Raw genomic sequence first — 6377 nt, 5'->3', positions numbered from 1 at the left:
AAAATGCTCACAGATACACCTGGGCAAACAGAAAGAACCTCCCCCCCCAGACACACATGCACCGATGCAGACACATTCAGTGCTACACACAGATACACACTCGAGCACACACACATCAAGGAAGAATATGGAAACATCCACAGAAAGACTTCTGGACCCAGGGAGAGAAAAATATACAGTCACGCAAGGACAGGCACATCCAGGGAGAGGTACACATGTATATAATTGCAAAGATAAGTCCATTCACCCAAGGGCTTGCCTACATGGAAATGAACAAATGGTCACACACATATGCAAACATCCACAGAAAGATATAAACACACACATAGATTCACACACAGACCTTTTTAGCTATTTTCATAAAGTTCATGTTCCAAGGAGCTTGCTAGGGCTGTTACAGGCTGTTATAACAAAATGCCACAGACTAGGTGGCAGCAGATAATTATTTTCTCACAATTCTGGGCCTTAGAGTCTGGGATCAATGTGCTGATGGGGTTGGCTTCTGAGGCTTCTCTTTGTGTTTCCACAGGGTCTTCCCTCTATACAAGTCTGTGGCCCAGTTTCCTCCTTTTATAAGTACAACAGTCATATTGAATTAGGGCCCAACCAATAAGTTCATTTTAACTTAATTACCTCTGGAAATACCTCCAGATGCAGCCACATTCTTAATGGTGGAGATTGGGACTCCAACATATGGATTTTTGGAAGACAATACTCAGTCCCGTCTGTCTGCTTTTTAAATCCCTGTCCTGGGGCGCCTGGGTGGCTCAGTGGGTTAAGCCGCTGCCTTTGGCTCAGGTCATGATCTCAGGGTCCTGGGATAGAGTCTTGCATTGGGCTCTCTGCTCGGCAGGGAGCCTGCTTCCCTCTCTCTCTCTCTGCCTGCCTCTCCATCTACTTGTGATTTCTCTCTGTCAAATAAATAAATAAAATCTTAAAAAAAAAAAAAAAATCCCTGTCCTGGCTCTCAATTTGCTCAATGTAAAATGAAATTCTTTTTTGCTTTCTTCTTTCATGACAAAACTTTAAAGAAATTTTTATTTTATTTTTGCAGTGTTCTGAGACTCACTGTTCATGCACCACACCCAGTGCTCCATGCAATACATGCCCTCAATACCCACCACCAGGCTCACCCATCCCCCCATCTCCCTCCAAAACCTTCAGTTTATTTCTCAGAGTCCACAATCTCCCATGGCTCATCTCCCCCTCTGATTTCTCCTATTCACTTTTCCTTTCCTTTTCCCAATGTCCTCCATGTTATTCCTTATGTTCCACAAGTAAGTGAAACCATATGATAACTGACTCTCTCTGCTTGACTTATTTCACTCAGCATAATCTCCAGTCTCGTCCATGTTGATACAAAAGTTGGGTATTCATCCTTTTTGGTGGGAGGCGTAATATTCCATTATATATATGGACCATATCTTTTTTATCCATTTGTCTGTTGAGGGCATCTTGGCTCTTTCCACAGTTTGGCAACTGTGGCTATTGCTGCTATGAACGTTGGGGTACAGGTGGCCCTTCTTTTCACTCCATCTGTTATCTTTGGGGTAAATACCCAGTGGTGCAAATGCAGAGTCTTAGGGTAGCTCTGTTTTGAATTTCTTAAGGAATCTCCACACTGTTTTCCTAAGTGGCTGCACAACTTGCATTCCCACCAACAGTGTAAGAGGGTTCCTCTTTCTCTGCATCCTCTCCAACACTTCTTGTTTCCTGTCTTGCTAATTTTGGCCATTTTAACTGGTATAAGGTGGTATCTCAATGTGGTTTTGATTTGAATCTCCCTGATGGCTAGTGATGATGAACATTTTTTATGTGTCTGTTGGCCTAAAATGCAATTCTTTGACCAGTAATATAGCACCTAGGGATATATCATGAACAACAACAAAAAACCAAATACATATGCAACAACATATGTACAAGGATATTCTTCACATATTTAAATAAAAATCTGAGCACAGGGGCGCCTGGGTGGCTCAGTGGATTAAGCCGCTGCCTTCGGCTCAGGTCATGATCTCAGTGTCCTGGGATCGAGCCCCGCATCGGGCTCTTTGCTCAGCGGGAGCCTGCTTCTCTCTCTCTCTGCCTGACTCTCCGCCTACTTGTGATTTCTCTCTCTGTCAAATAAATAATAAGTAAAATCTTTAAAAAAAAAAAAAATCTGAGCACAAAGAAAAAGTTCATCAAGGGGAGACTGCTTAACTCTGTTACTTTTATGATTCCTAATGTGGAACATTGCAGACATTCTAATGACTACATAGGTTGATGTTACTAATATTGCAAGAACATTCACAATGGATTGAAGCAGTTAAAAAGAACGAGGGTACACATATTATGCCTATATTAATAATATCTTTCAACAGATGAGCACGTTAAGTCACTTTCTAAAGGTAGTGTTAAATATTTCTCTAAATTTTGCTATAATGTTCACTGAACTTAAGAAAACCAGTAAAACTTCCCACCCACTCATTTTCCCAGACTAACCTACATATTGATGTTCATCTTCCCTAAGCCACTTTTTAGAGAAATCATGCAGTATCAGCTAGTGGGAAAAACTTGAGCTTTCTATCTTGTAAACCCCATGAAGAATAGTATTCTCAGGCTTAAGGTCTAAATGAAGTCTCTTTCGGAAGTAAAGCAAGGCTTATTCCAATTCCTCCATGATCCAAGAGGGAGGAAAAGAAATGAGAAGGCATCCCTCTCCCCATCATAGCCACAAATAGGGCCCTTGACACCAGCCCTTAGCTTCCCTCAGGGAACCCAGCCAAACTACCAAAACAATGGGTGTACACTACTGGTCAAAGGTATGCGCATCTGACACTTCCCACTTGGGTTCACCCTCTAGCCTGGTGTGAACCTAATGCTGGTGACATAGTCAGTGATGTAGGATGTCCGATTCCCTCAAGGATGGAGAGAACATGAAGGTTTTGCTGGAGGCTTTGCAGTTTCTACACTGGACATTCTGGGGTCAGGCCTGGGCCAGACTGGAATGGACAGGTCTTCAAACCAGTGACAGGAGAGCTGAGACTAGACTCTTGGATTTAAAACTTTGGCCTAGGGGCGCCTGGATGAGTTAAAGCCTCTGCCTTCAGCTTGGGTCATGATCCCAGGGTCCTGGGATCGAGCCCTGCGTCGGGCTCTCTGCTCGGCGGGGAGCCTGCTTTCCTCTCTACCTGCCTCTCTGCCCACTTGTGATCTCTGTCTGTCAAATAAATAAATAATCTTAAAAAACAAAAACAAAAACAAAAAACCCTTTGGCCTATAGTGGAACGAGTAGGCTCATTTTAAAGTGCTAGAAGATGAGCCAGTAACAAGGACAAAGATCACTACCAGAGGTGTCAGCAGGAATTTTTCTCTGGCAAAAATACATGATTTTCCAATTCCTCTGGAAGTTAGAGTTCCAAACTTAACTTTTTGCCCTGAGTCTTGGGACAGTTTCAGAACCAACATGAACTGGCTTTTCTTCTTCCAAGTTTGTATTCTGAAATGTGCCCCTGACCAGAAAAATTCCAACTGTAAAATCATTTACTGTAAACATTGCCTGATAGAAAAAGTAAAGAAGGCAGCTTCAGGCTAGTGGAAGGAATGGGTTCAGTATGTCATGGAAAGTGTTTTCCTATCTCCTTACTGATCTCTTTTGGCTCTACTTTCAAGAAAATGGCATTTGTAAAGTTACCACTTCACCTGCCCCTAGATTTCTCCTCTCATTCTCTCCTCATCGGAGTGCTTCTCTCCTTTCTGGAACACTCACCTGTTAGTTCAGCTTTGAAGTAACGTTCTTTAAGAGCTGGCCATAAATCGCTTTTGAAACTAAAGGACTAGCCCTCTATTTAAACTTCTCACCTCTACCCGCTTCCCATCTAGTCCTTTGAGGTTAGCCACTCCCCTCACCCCACCATGAACTTAACTTATGTGCCAAAAATCTGAGGACTCCTAATGAAAAGGCTTTATAACTCTCCCAAGAAGGTTATAAGAAAAAGCAGCAACAATGAAGCAACTCTATGTAAGGTTTCCTGGATGGACAGAGCAGGGACTTTATGTCTAAATACAGTTTCAAGTGGTTGAAGACTAGCAGTAATCCCAGAACTTGTCCAAAAATGAAATTCTGTAATCTCCGGAAAAGAAGGGTACTTTCAAACAAAAAGTACCCTTGGGAAGTCCCATAATGTCTCTTTTCAGGGATGAAGTGACATACAAAGATAACCAACCAAAAAAAGGAAACAAAGCAAATTTAGGAATTAAAAAAATAAATTTACAAGGAGATTCATAAAATCTTGTTACTGGTATTATCATATGCATATTATGAGTTAACTGTGTCTACCACATTACCAAAAGTATTTAACAAATTGAAATTTAAAAGGATTTGCTGGAAAGGGAATTATGAATAGGAGACAAAGCAGAATAAACTATCCAGAATGCAATACAGACACTGAAAGATGGAAATTACAGAGGAGGATTTAAGACTCATGAAGGACAGAATAAAAGACCTACCAACTGGTGTTCACAAAAAGAAAGAATGGGGAAAGGGCAATATATAAAGGAAAGGAAAATTTGCTGAGTAGAGGAAGATAACACTTCACAGATTCAAGTTGCTCAGCAAATCCCTCGCTAGAGAAAAATTGAAGTTTTACACCCTAAAACATGCAAAAACTGTAGAAAACACATTTGGTTACTGAATCCAGGCAGAGGTAAGTGAAGTTACACCAAACTGAGGATCCAAACCCAGGATTCTAAGGGGGGAAAAATCTAATATCCTGGTCTCTGCACTCCCCCTTTAAAATCTTGCATTTTTCTCTTTTTAAAAAAAGATTTTTATTTACTTATTTGACAGAGAGGTAGAGAGCACAAGTAGGTATAGCAGCAGGGAGGGGGAGAAGCGGGCTCTCCGTGGGGCAAGGAGCCAGATGCAGGACTCCATCCAGGACCCTGGGATCACCACCTGAGCTGAAAGGCAGCCACCTAACCAACTCAGCCACCCGGGTGCCCCTAAAATCTTGCATTTTTCTATATAACTTGTATTTTAATATCAAAAAGGCCTTTGCTCTAAAACAACATTGACCAAAAGATATGCAATTCTTAGAGAAGGAAATATTAAAGCCAACAAACACATGAAAAGATTCTCTTATCAACAATAAAAGAAATGCAAACCTAAGCCACATAGAGTCACAATTTCACACTTAGCAGATCGGCAAAATTTGAACATTTCACAAAATCCAATACTGGACGTAATAACTAGCAACCAAAATAATTATAAACCACGGAAAGAGTGCAAATTGGTACAATTTTAGAAAACAACTTGTCATTGTATAATCAAGACAGGGAGGGGAATATACTTTGCACTAGCAAATCTTGTTACCTTGTGTAAGCCTTGAGGAGAATCTAGTTGATGCCAGGGTTTTTACCAACTACTCTTGCTACAGGAATTAAATACCACAGCCACGAGATCTATACCAAGCTGGAAGCATTGTCTAATGAATCTTACGCACTTAAGTACTTGACATATACAAGAAAATTCATAGTCACACTACAATTTAAAAATAAACATAATTAAAATGAAATGGACAGGGGCGCCTGGGAAGCGCAGTGGGTTAAGCATCTGCTTTCGTGTTGATCCCAGCGTCCCTGGATGGAGCGCATGGGGCTCCTTGCTCAGTGGCGAGCCTGCTTCTCCTTCTGCCTGCCGCTGTCCCTACTTGTACTCTCTCTCTCTAACAAATAAAATCTAAAAATAAAAAATGAAGAGCTATAAGTAAAAGTAAACTTAAAAAGAAAGTAAAGGAAACAGCCCCAATATATACCCGCCGTAGACTGCTTTGTCCTACGTACATCTACCTCCAGCGGGCGTTGGGGGTGGGGGGGCAAGGACAGCGATTCTGGGGACAGTAGTGGGTCAAGCTCTATGGGTTCCAGGACTGAAGGCCTTTTTCCTTAAAGCGCTCACGTGAAGCCGCCGTTTCTGAGTCCTTCGAGGACCTGTAAACAGGACAGTGGCAGTCAGTGTCACAGCCCTGACGCGACCGCACAAATTTCCCAGTATCGTCTGTTCGCTGGCAACTATTGCCATGACAGCCCGGACACAGGGCATTTTAGGAACCACAGACCTGGGCAAGCCAGCGCCAAACACTCAGCCCACCCGAGCTGGCCGGAACAATCCAGGATTTCACTTGAGACCTTCCACTGTAGACCGCAGCTCTCCGCAAGGCTGCCCACCTCCGGGCAGGAGGGCGGTCGCGAGGGCCGAACCGCGAACCGCAGGACTTTCCACGGCCGCATCCTTTTCTGGGAAGGGGAGTTTTGTGCTTCGCGCGCCACTGTACTTCAGAAGCATGCATGCAGAGGGCGGTCCCACTGGCCTCTCGACACTTGGTGTGCGCGTT

At 42.9% G+C, this 6377-nt stretch overlaps 1 long non-coding RNA gene across 1 annotated transcript; it reads right to left on the bottom strand.

The window, feature by feature from the left end:
* Window positions 1-5262: 5262 nt before the first annotated feature.
* Window positions 5263-6365, bottom strand: LOC123390958. The gene is made up of 2 exons (XR_006605554.1): window positions 6102-6365; window positions 5263-5973 (listed from the first exon to the last, which is right to left on the bottom strand). It is a non-coding gene; the product is annotated as an uncharacterized LOC123390958 (long non-coding RNA).
* Window positions 6366-6377: the final 12 nt, after the last annotated feature.

This window comes from Mustela putorius, unplaced genomic scaffold, assembly GCF_011764305.1.
Source record: "Mustela putorius furo isolate JIRA1106 unplaced genomic scaffold, ASM1176430v1.1 tig00000174_pilon_pilon_pilon, whole genome shotgun sequence".
Taxonomy (NCBI): Eukaryota; Metazoa; Chordata; class Mammalia; order Carnivora; family Mustelidae; genus Mustela; species Mustela putorius.
Note: the sequence above shows the minus strand (reverse complement) of the source record. Positions and strands in the feature narration are given on the sequence as shown.